Source organism: Bison bison, unplaced genomic scaffold (genome assembly GCF_000754665.1).
Source record: "Bison bison bison isolate TAMUID 2011002044 unplaced genomic scaffold, Bison_UMD1.0 scf7180017864451, whole genome shotgun sequence".
NCBI classification, from domain to species: domain Eukaryota; kingdom Metazoa; phylum Chordata; class Mammalia; order Artiodactyla; family Bovidae; genus Bison; species Bison bison.
Window position 1 is genome coordinate 7,148,301 of NW_011495013.1, and position 12,694 is coordinate 7,160,994.

The window sequence follows — 12,694 nt, forward strand, 5'->3', positions numbered from 1 at the left end:
TTGTTGGAATTTACTTGGAAGTAAAATATTTTTTTAAAGCTGTGAATTTTAAGCTAGCAGACCATGGCAGCACAGAGCCACATCATTCTGGGTGAAGAAGGGGATAGAAGGTCAAGGAGTGAGAAAAAAGACCAAATAATTTTTCTTTTTTTTCTCAATCTCTTTTCTAGTTAACATCAATATTAAGTATTTAGATTTGACCCTTTTACCCTCCAAAAATAATTCCCAAGAGTTTCAAGTTTAGGTAAATGAATGAACTGTTAAAACAGAATTTCAGCGATACAAGAATGAACCGAACACCCAAGCAGGCAGATTCTGGGTTACTGGGAGACATCTGCATCAAGCAGACAGGAAGCTCGCACCAACAGCTGGAGCTGGGAAACCCCTCGGCGGCCAGGCCCCTCCCCTTTCACCTGACGTCATGAGAGGTGGGGCGGAGAGCGATTGGCCTTCCGCGGAAGCTCGGGCCACTCTGCATCCCCGTGGAAAGGGGAGGCGGAGCAGCGGGGGCGGGCCGCCGGGAGCAGAAGGTTGCCAGCTCGGCTCTGGCTGGGCTCGGGTTTTGGCAGCTGACTTTGAGAGCTGTCTGAGAAGTGTTTTTTTGGTTTTTTTTTCCTTCAAAGTCAAATGGCTGGCGTAGAAGCATAACCCGCCTCCTCTCTTCGGATCTGTGCTTGGTTCTTCTCTTGCATCTTGGGACTTGTGACCGTCATGCTGTGATGTGTGCCCAGAGAGGAACTGGTAAGGGTGAACCAGCGAGCCTCTTTGACGGTTTCCCTGCCTTTTCACTACTCTTTCCCTCTGTTTCTTTACTCTCTCTGTCCTCTCCCTCCCACAGTAGTGATGTTCAAATGGGATGAAGTACCTCAAAACTGGACTTCGTAGCTTTGTTAAACTTTAAAAAGAAGAATCTTACACCATTTTCAGTCACTTGATTACAGGAGAGGGATGACTATCTTTTCTGAATGCTGGGTTTTATGAAAAGATAAGTTATGCATACACACCCTTTGTCATCTCATTGTGAAATCGAACAGTTTAAAGCAATTTTGGCTCTGTTTCAAACATAATGAATAGAATAGGGATTGAAATTTTTACCCAGTAGATAAACCACGGATTGATTCCTTAGGAAGAAAAAGGTGTTTGTGTTGGAGCTTGCTCAGAAATAGTTTTTACAGGAGCCCTACCAAAAAGCCCTCAATTTTCCATGCAAACACTGATTTTACAGAGCTTCATTGTTGTTTGGGGCACCCTTTACATTGTAAAACCTGTGATTATACTTTATACAGCAGAGAGACATCTAGTTGGTTAATGAAACCTTCCATTCTGGAAGGTCAGGCTCCCTGTGCCTTCAGAAATGATGTATTTAAACTACTCATAATCATAAGGGCACGTCTACTCGGGTATTTAGAGTGTTATCTAAATAAAACCAAAGATTTTTCTTGCTTCTTTTCTCAGAAGTTCTTTTCAAGGAGAAAAACAATTCTGTAGTCTGAGGGCAAGTCTCTGACTCTAATCAACCTTGAAAGATGACCCACAAGGATAGGGCACTCCTTATCCACCAATGTTACTATATCCAAAAAGTAACTCCAGAGTAGATAAATATTTTGAAATTTGGCTAGGTCACCGTTTCTGGCAAGAGTACCATCAGAAAGATATTTGGTGGCTTGTTTAGAGCCAATGTGTAGCACATGATCATTATAACGGTAAATTCACTCAGTGCCCAGGTGTAAGCACTCACTCCAGTTAACCCCACAAGGTAATCTCTCTCCTTCTGAACTCTTCTGTCCATGATACAGATACATATTACCTACATTGTGATAGTTTATCACAAAGAGATCATGCTATATAACTTGAAAAACAACTCTCCAACATTCAAAAACTTTTAGACAGTTTTAAAAAGTAACACTGTAACTGCTAAACATTTGTTAAGTTGTATGAAAAAGATGGAGAGTCTGAGCAGTCTAAAATAGGATGTCAATACTGTTTGACCTTTGCCTAATAACTGAATATTTGTTCAATACAATTGCTTAGTGACTAAATAGAATTTGAATGGGATATCTTTTATTTTGATGTCAATAAATGGAGGAAACGTTTAGAATTTTATTATAATTTGTAATAGAACAGAGATGATACATCTATTAGACAAGTGGACTTAGAATTAACTTGAAAAATTACGAGGTAAAAAATGTCCACATATTCAAGCCGTCTCTACAGACCTTATTGTCTGATCTAGTTGAAAGTAGTCTTTTTAATGAGGCAAAACCAAAGAAAGTGCTACAAACAAGATCACTTGGGGATCCTCAAAACCCAAAGCATTAGCAGCTGTGCAGGTTTCATTTTCAGCTGAAAGAGGTTTGTTGTGAGTATATTCTCTTAAAACATCATTCCCTTCCTCCCTACTGTGAAAGAATTTCAAGCTGAAATTGATAGAATGAATGATCTCCCTCATGTGCCTTTAGGAAAGCGAAGCTTAAAGACTGGGAGACCAATTTCCCATAAATGCCTGATTTACAGAGGGCTTCCCTGGTGGCTCAGAGGGTAAAGAATCTGCCTGCAATGCAGGAGACCTTGGTTTGATCCCTGGGTTGGGAAGATCCCCTGGAGGAGGACATGGCAGTCCACTCCAGTATTCTTGCCTGGAGAATCCCCATGGACAGAGGAGCCCGGTGGGGTACAGTCCATGGGGTCACAGACACCATGGAGCGACTAAGCACACACACACACAGAAGTCCATAAATTGGAATTTTCTTAAATGTCAAGGAGTTAATCAGAAGTTTTGCCTTTTATCAGCATTGGAAAGATTTGCTTATGATTTCCAGAGTAAAAAATAAATGACCCAAGTCGGGTTGGTGTCCAAAAAATGAGTTACATTGAGTTTCTCTTATATGATTAGTCGTATCTGCTCAGGGAATTTTCAAAGCAGGTCTCCATTTCTTTTGACTTTTTAGCAGATACTCACTGAACTGTCTCCTTGTTACATGCCCTGCCCATAAACACAGCCTATTCCAAACCCTGCCGGCTTCCCCAGTGGCTCAGTGGTAAAGCCTGCGATGCAGGAGATGTGGGTTCAATCCCTAGGTGGGGTAAATCCCCTGGAGAAGGAAATGGCAACTGACTCCAGTATTCTTGCCTGGGAAATTCCATGGACAGAGGAGCCTGGTGGGCTACATTCCATGGGGTTCCAAAGAGTCGCACACGACTTAGCTTCTAAACAACATTCCAAATCCTCAGTGAACTCACTTCTGGCTTGCTATAGTTCAAGTGTCCCAAATTGTAATTCCTCTGTTATTCCTGAGTAAACTCATTTCTTTGAGCATGCCTCTCAATTTACCTCTTTACTAAAATGGACATTTCTACTGTAGATGGATTTATTTCATTTTAGAAACCATCTTAGTCATAGAAACAGTACTTTTCACAAAGCTAATATCACAGTTAGAGTAAAAATAATGGTGGTACTAGTTTTAAGAGTGTGTCCCTATGGACTGCAGCCCATCAGGTTCCTCTGTCCATGGAATTTCCCCCCTTAATTTATTTCGCTGCTGCTGCTACTGCTAAGTCATGTCAGTCGTGTCTGACTCTGTGCGACCCCATAGACGGCAGCCCACCAGCTCCCCCGTCCCTGGGATTCTCCAGGCAAGAACACTGGAGTGGGTTGCCATTTCCTCCTCCAGTGCATGAAAGTGAAAAGTCAAAGTGAAGTCACTCAGTCGAGTCCGACTCTTCATGACCCCATAGACTGTAGCCTACCAGGCTTCTCCATCCATGGGATTTCCCAGGCAGGAGTACTGGAGTGGGTTGCCATTGCCTTCTCCGAATTTATTTCACTAAAATCTCCTTACTCCATTTAAGGCCATTCTGAAAGAGGAAGATGAGTACAACTACAGTTCTGTTAAAAAACAAACTTACAAAATTTCAACTCTTTATGTAGGATAAATAATTTTAAAAATCTTATTATCTTGGTTATATGGAAGGTGAAAATTAGCTTTAAATTATCCAAAAATGTGAAATCTTTCTTCAGTTTAGTGAGTGAAGTCGCTCAGTAGTGTCCGATTCTTTGCAATTCTATGACCATAGCCCGCTAGGTTCCTCTGTCCATGGAATTTTCCAGGCAAGAATACTGGAGTAGGTTGCCATTTCCTTCTCCAGAGGATCTTCCTGACCCAGGGATCGAACCCAGCTCTCCCGTATTGAGGACAGATACTTTACTGTCTGAACCACCAGGGAAGCATTCTTCAGTTTATAGTACTCGTAATTTCTTAGCACTGTGTTTAAAAATTCTCATTCCTCTTACAGACTATAATAATATATAGAAAGTTCTACTAAAAATCTTAACTGTCCTTTCTTCTTTGCTAAAGTATTCCATAGAGAGGTAATCTCAGATAGTTTAATGACACATTCCAGTAATCTGTGATGTCCTTCAGCCAACAAGTTAACCTTGCCATGTTAGAAAAATGCCTGTCTTTTAAAAAATTTTTATTGAAGACTAGTTGACTTACAATATCGTTAGTTTCAAGTGTGCAATATAATGATTCAGTATTTTATACATTATGCATCAAGTTATTACAATATTATTGTTTTCTCTGTGCTATGCACTATATCCCTGTGACTTATTTATTTTATAAGGTAGTTTGCACCTCTTAATCCTCTTCACCTGTTTCATCCATTTCCCCTTCCCTTCCTGCAACCACTAATTTGTTCTCTATATTTGAGTCTGTCTCTGCTTTGTTATATTTGTTGCTTTATTACATTTCATATATAACTAAAAACATACAGTATTTCATCTTTTTTCTGACTTATTTTACTAAGAAAATTAACCTCTTAGGTCTATCGTTGTCACAAATGGCAAGATTTCACTATTTGTTTTAATGGCTGAGTAATCTTCCATTGTGCATATACCACATCTTTTGTATTCATTCGTTTATTGAGGAACACATAGGTTACTTACATATCTTGGCTATTGTAAATAATACTTCAGTGAACATTGAGGTGCATGTATCTTTAGTGTTTCAATTTGGGGGGATAAATACCTAGAAGTGGAATTGCTAAGCATGTGGTAGTGGTTGTCGTTCAGTAATGTCTGACTCTCTGTGACCCCATGGACTGCAGCATGCCAACCTTCCCTGTCCTTCACTATCTCCCGGAGTTTGCTCAAACTCATGTCGATTGAGTTGGTGATGTCATCCAACCCATCTCATCCACTGTCACCTCCTTCTCCTCCTGCCCTCAATTTTTCCCAGCATCAGAGTCTTTTCCAATAGAGTCAGCCCCTCGCATCACCAAAGTGTTGGAACTTCATCATCAGTCCTTTGAATAAATATTCAGGATTGATTTCCTTTGACTGACTGGTTTGATCTCCTTGCAGTCTAAGGGACTGCTTGCAGTCTTCTCCAACACTACAATTCAAAAGCATGAATTCTTTTGTGCTCAGGCTTCTTTATGGTTCAAGTCTCTCATCCATACATGACTACTGGAAAAATCAGAGCTTTGACTAGATGGACCTCTGTTGGCAAAGTTATGTCTCTGCTTTTTAGTTCTGTTTTTGAGAGGACTCTGTATTGTTTTCCAGAGTGGCAATGTCAATTTACATTTCAATTAACAGTGCACAAGCATTCCCTTTTCTATACATTCTCACCAATACTTGATGTTTCTTTTTGATGATAGCCATTTTGATAGGTGTGAGGTAATAGCTCATTGTGGTTTTGATTTGCATTTCTCTTCTGAATAGTGATGCTGAGCATCTTTTCAAATGCTTAGTCATCTGTATGTCTTCTTTGAAAAATACCTATTTAGATTCTGTGCATTTTTTAGTCAGACTGGCTTTACTTTTTGATACTGAGTTGTATGAGTTTTTTTAAAAATATATTTTGGATATTAACCCCTTACAGACGTATCCTTTACAAATACCTTCTCCCATTCAGTAAGTTGTATTTTCATTTTGTTGATTGTTTCCTTTTTTGTGAAATAGCTTTTTCATTTGATGTGGTCCCACTTATTTTTGCTTTTTGTTGCCCTTTCCTAAGGAGACATATCCATAAAAAATATTTCTAGGACTGATATAAAAGTATACTGCCTATGTTTTTTTCTAGGAGTTTTTGGTATCAGGTCTTAGCTGAAGCCTTTCACTTTTCAAGTTTATTTTTGGTTAATTTTTCATCTTTTTACATGTGATTGTCCAGTTTTCCTAACACAACTTATTGAAGAGGCTGTCTTTTCCTAATTGTATATTTATGTCTCCTTTGTCATACATGTTAAGTCACTTTAGTTGTGTCCGACTCTTCGGAACCATTGTAGCCCACTAGTTTCCTCTGTTCATGGGATTCTCCAGGTGAGAATACTGGAGTGGGTTGCCATTTCCTCATCTAGGGGATCTTCCTGACCCAGGGATCAGACCCATGTCTCTTACATCTCCTGCATTGCCCAGCAGGTTCTTTACCACTAATGCCGCCTGGAAAGCCCCCTTTGTCATGGAGTAATCAATTGACCAGATGTGGGTGGGCTTCTTTCTGGGTTCTCTATTCTGTTCCATTAATCCATGTGTCTGTTTTTGTGTGAGTACCATACTGTTTTTAATTACTGTAGCTTTGTAGTATAGTCTGAAGTCGAGGAGCATGATGCCTCCAGTTTTGTTCTTTTTCTCAAGATTGCTTTGGCTAGTCAGGATTTTTTGTAGTTCATACATATTTTGGGATTACTTGTTCTGTGAAAAAATGCTGTGGATGAATTGATAGAGATTGCATTGGATATGTAGATTGTTTTGGATAGTACAGTCATTTTAACAATATTCTTGTGATCCATGAGCACAATATATCATTCCATTTATTGGGGTCAACTTCAGTTTCTTTTATAAAGGTCTTATATTTTTCAGAGTAAAGGTCTTTCATTTTCTTTGGATTTATTCCTAGCTATTTTATTCTTTTTGATGCAATTGTAAATGAAATTGATAGCTCATTTTTATTGTATAAAAATGCAACAGGTTTCTGTATATTAATTTTGAATCCTAAAATTTTACTAAATTTATTTATTCTAGGTTTTTTTTTTTTGGTGGAGTTGTTAGAATTTTCTGTATCTAATATCATGTCATCTTCTAGTGACAGTTTTAATACTTCTCTCCCAGTTGTATATCTTTTATTTTTCTTTTCTGATTATAGAACCTAGGACTTCCAGTACTATGTTGAATAAAAATGGGAGTGTTGTCTTATTCCTGATTCTAGAGGGAAAACTCATAGCTTTTCACTATTGAATAGGATTAGCTGTTGGTTTGTCATAAATGGACTTTTCTATGTTGAGGTATGTTCCCCTATACTCACTTTTTTGAGAATTTTTATCATAAATATATATTTTTAATAATATCCTATTCCTTTGAATATAATTTTTTTTATCTTGGTAAAGACTTATTACTAGATATCCATCTTAATTTCCCATCATTCTTTAATTTGTACTTGAAATGCAAACCATATTGAACTACAGTGTTATGTAACATGGGGTTACAGGGTTTTCCAGCTGCCTTACCTTTATTCATATTTTCTTTTCTAAGATTTACAAATCTCATATCTGATTCTAGACATTTCCCAAGACTCAAAGTTCTGTCTCTTGGGCAGCCTACCCTACATTTGTCTTCCAGTCTCATGTCATGTATTCTCATAAGATGTTCTAGTTCCAGAAAGGAATGTACTGCATGATTACTCTAGTGTTATTTATTTATTTATTTAATTTTTGTCAAATTGAGTGTTTTGACTGGTTCTGGGCATGTTTATTCATTCTCAAAGGACCAGCACTGTGCCTATAAGACAAGGTAAAGGGAATGAACACTCAAAGGTAAGCTCCTAGAAGACAGAGATTTTTGTCTGTTTTGTTCTCTGATTAATCTCTGTCACCTGTTATAATGCCGGCATAATAGTGGAAGCTCAGCAAACATTAGTTGGAAGAATGAAGTTGAGCACTTTCAGTGTGCTGGACAAGTACTGCTACATTGATTTCATAAACCTCCTTTTAAAACAGTGTGAGGCTGAGTAGTATTCCATGGTGTACAGTACACATAAAAAGGAACACATGTGAGTCAGTTATAATGAGGTAGATGGATCTAGAGCCCATTATGCAGAGTGAAGTAAGTCAGAAAGAGACAAGCAAATGTATATTAACATGTATCAGTGGAATCTAGAAAAATGGTACTGATGAACCTGTTTGCAGGGCAGCAGTGGAGACGCAGCCATGAAAAACAGACTTGTGGACACAGTAGGGGAAGAGGAGAGAGGGTCGAATTGAAGGAGTAACACTGAAACATGTACTTTACCATATGTAAAATAGACAGCCAGTGGTAATTTGCTGTATGATGTAGGGAGCTCAAACCTGGTGCTCTGTGATAACCTAGAGGGGTGGGTTGGGGTGGGAGGTGGGAGGGAGGCTCAAGAGAGTGGGGACATATGTATACCTATGGCTGATTCATGTTGATATTTAGTGGAAACTAAGACGATAGTGTAAACCAATTGTCCTCCAGTTAAAAAGCAAAAAATTGTCATTTAAATGAAAAAAAAAAAAGTATGAGGTCTGTGATTTTATTTCCATTTTACAGATGAGGGAACTGAGGCTCAGGCTAAGAGCTTGTGATACTGACTGAGAATCTGAGCATCAGTACCACTAAAACTTTTTAGAGCCTGTGTTCTTTCTACTATCTGCAGGTGCATCTGCTGTTTTGAAAAAAGCTGATTATAGTATCACTTTTAATTCAAATGTATGTGTTTTGGAGGGTGGAGAGCATCTAGTAATTATTGGAATTGACCACTTATCATGAATCCAATTTATAATTCCAGTGAACACCATCCGTTTCTTTTTAATACCATTTGTAGTTTTCATCTATTTCTTATTGCTGTGTATATACTATATTTAATAACACTTAACTTGCAAACTTTGGGGACAATTTAAATGCAGTCATCCCTCCCTGCCCTTAGCGGCTCAGACTGTAAAGAATCTGCCTGCAATCCAGGAGACCCAGGTTTGATCTCTGAGTCGGGAAGATCCTCTGGAGAATGGAATGGCAACCCAATTCTTTTTTTTTTTTTTTAATTGTATTTTATTTTTAAACTTTACAATATTGTATTGGTTTTGCCAAATATCAAAATGAATCCACCACAGGTACACATGTGTTCCCCATCCTGAACCCTCCTCCCTCCCCATACCATCCCTCTGGGTCGTCCCAGTGCACCAGCCCCAAGCATCCAGTATCGTGCCTCGAACCTGGACTGGCAACCCAATTCTTATCTGGAGAATTCCATGGACGGAGGAGCCTGATGGGCTACAGTCCCTGGGATTGCAGCTGCTGTTGCTGCTGCTAAGTCGCTTCAGTAGTGTCTGACTCTGTGCGACCCCATAGACGGCAGCTCACCAGGCCCCGCTGTCCCTGGGATTCTCCAGGCAAGAACACTGGAGTGGGTTGCCATTTCCTTCTCCAATGCATGAAAATGGAAAGTGAAGGTGAAGTCACTCAGTCGTGTCCGACCCTCAGCGACCCCATGGACTGCAGCCCACCAGGCTCCTCCATCCATGGGATTTTCCAGGCAAGAGTACTGGAGTGGGGTCCCATTGCCTTCTCTGGGGATTGCAGAGTCAGACACAATTGAGCGACTAACACTTACTTACCTATCCCTGCCTATCTGTGCAGGGTTGGTTCCAGAACCCACTGTAGATATCAAAATCCACAGGTGTTCAGAACGCAGAGTTGACCCTTCATATCATCAGTTCCGTAATTCAGCGAGCCATGGTTGGTGTAGTACTGTATTTATTGAAAGCAATCAGCCTATAAGTGGACATATGCGGTTCAAACTCATGTTGTTCAAGGGTCAAGTGTATGTATGTTGAGACAGTTTAAGTAATTGACATATGTAATCTGTGCTTGTGTTACTTTGTCATGTGCTGAAGTTATTTTTATCTGTTGTGAAATTATCTATGAAATATTTACATCATATTTTAAGTGACTAAAATACTTCCAGAATTGAATCTTAAGAAAAGGTTTTAGAAATGAATTAAACCTCTCGTTCATTATACTGGAATATTCTTTTAATAATTCAACTAAAGTAATACCTGTCTTCATCATTTATCCAGTAATGCCACAAACTTAAAAATTATAGTCTTGGATGTGTTTATTTGGTTTATAATTTAATACCTCAGGTTCATGATCTGCAAGAGGCCTTTGGAAAACATTTGTCATCTGTTTAGTTTTATGAGTATATACATTCTTTAAATGCCTAAATTCTTTCCATTTTAGCTGCAAATAACTCCACTTCCCAATTTACACTTTTTTCTTCTTATTATTCCATATTCTTTTAAGCGTTTTATTTTCTTTTGCTTTTCACAAATTTCCATGATGACTAATCCAGAAAATAATTGCCCTACTTTTTGTGTATAAAAAAAGTAGTTTCACTAATTATTTAAATAATATATGCATCATTGGGGAGTAAATGAATAGTTGCATAAAAATGATACTTAATAGTAATGAATCCATGGAGAATATATACTTTAAATGAAAAATAAGTCTCTCTAAAACAGTCACAGATATAGAAAACAAACAAACTTATGGTTACCAAAGGGAAGGAGTGGGGGGAGGGATAAATTCTATAAATTATGGAATTAGCAGATACACACCACTCTGTATAAAATAGATACGGATTCACTGTATAGGGCAGGGAATGGTGTTCAGTATCGTGTAATAACCTATAATAGAAAAGGATTTTTAAAAAGGAACTATATATATGACTTAGTCACTTTGCTATACATCTGAAACTAACACAATATTATAAATCAACTATATTCAATAAAAAATAACTTTTTTAAAAGGTACAAGAAATAAATCTCTTCAGAGCAAATTTGGGTTGCCTAGGCTCATGGTTTTAAGTCTGGTCCCCAGAGTGAGAGCATCAGCATCACTCGAATTTATTAGAAGTGCCAGTTCATAGGCCCCACTGCAGACTGACTGAATCAAATTGGGGCGAGAGTGTGTGTGTACCAGGTGGAATCTGCTTTCACAAGCTTTCCAGTGATTCAGATCTCTGGCAGTTTGAGGACACAGGCTTAGGCTTAGAATCTTAAGATTTCTTTATTTTGTTATTTTACTTAATTTCAAAATTGTTATTTGATGTACAGTTGATTTACAATATTCATTTCATGTATCCAACATAGTGGTTCAATATTTTTATCGAATACACTCCATTTAAAGTTGTTATAAAATGTTGGCTATATTCCCTGTGCTGTACAGTCTGCCCTTGTAGCTTTTTATTTTTTCCTTGTAGCTTTTTTATACATAGTAGTTTCTGTCTCTTAATCTCCTACCCCTGTCTTGCCCTTTTTCCTTCCCTCTCCCTATTGGTAACAACTAACTTGTTCTCTATATCTGTGAGTGTTTTTCTGTTGTTTTTTTTTTTTTCCAACTATAATGTTTATTTTTTTTTTAATTTTATTTTATTTTCAAACTCCACACAATTGTATTAGTTCTGCCAAACATCAAAATGAATCCATCACAGGTATACATGTGCTCCCCATCCTGAACCCTCCTCCCTCCTCCTTCCCCATACCATCCCTCTGGGTCATCCCAGTGCACTAGCTCCAAGCATCCAGTATTGTGCATTGAACCTGGACTGGCATCTTGTTTCATACATGATACTTTACATGTTTCAATGCCATTCTCCCAAATCTTCCCACCCTCTCCCTCTCCCACAGAGTCCATAAGACTGTTCCATACATCAGCGTCACTCTGTATAATAGGCTCCAGTTTCATCCACCTCATTAGAACTGATTCAAATGTATTCTTTTTAATGGCTGAGTAATACTCCATTGTGTATGTGTACCACAGCTTTCTTATCCATTCATCTGCTGATGGACATCTAGGTTGCTTCCATGTCCTGGCTATTATAAACAGTGCTGCGATGAACATTGGGATACACGTGTCTCTTTCCCTTCTGGTTTCCTCAGTGTGTATGCCCAGCAGTGGGATTGCTGGATCATAAGGCAGTTCTATTTCCAGTTTTTTAAGGAATCTCCACACTGTTCTCCATAGTGGCTGTACTAGTTTGCATTCCCACCAACAGTGTAAGAGGGTTCCCTTTCCTCCACACCCTCTCCAACATTTATTATTTGTGGATTCCATGTATCAGTGATAACATACAGGATTTTCCCTGCCTGACCTAATAGCATAATAACCTGTAGGTCCACTCATGTTGTGGCAAATGACAGAATTTCACTATTTTTTATGGCTAAGTAATATTCCATTGTGAGTGTGTGTATGCATGTGTACCACATCTTTATCAGTTCATCTGTTGATGGACACTTAAGTTGGTTCTATATTTTAGCTATTATAAATTCTGCAATGAACATAGATCTTTTTGAATTAGGATTTTCATTTTCTTCAAATATATAGTCAGGAGTGGAATGGGTGGATCATATGCTAGTTTTTTGAGGAACCTCCTATACTGTTTTCCACTGGGCTGCTGCACAAATTTACATTCCCACCGAGACTGTACCAGGATTCCCTTTTCTCCACATCCTCATCAACATTTGTTACTTGTAAACTTTTTGGCGATAGCCATTCTGACAGGTGTAAGGTGATACCTCATTTTAATTTATATTTCTCTGATTAGTGGTGATGAGTGTGTTTTCATGTGCTTGTTGACCATCTTTGTCTTCCTTGGATTTCAAAAATCAGGTGGAA

The 12,694-nt window shown here is 38.4% G+C and overlaps 1 protein-coding gene across 2 annotated transcripts in view; it reads left to right on the forward strand.

Moving 5' to 3' along the window:
- Positions 1-494: 494 nt before the first annotated feature.
- Positions 495-12,694, forward strand: part of ATP10D (ATPase, class V, type 10D) — a 134,301-nt gene continuing 122,101 nt past the window's right edge. For both annotated transcript variants that reach the window (XM_010858869.1, XM_010858870.1), the window contains exon 1: positions 495-741. The gene's annotated coding sequence lies outside the window, so the exon portion shown is untranslated. The remainder of the gene's footprint in view (positions 742-12,694) is intronic.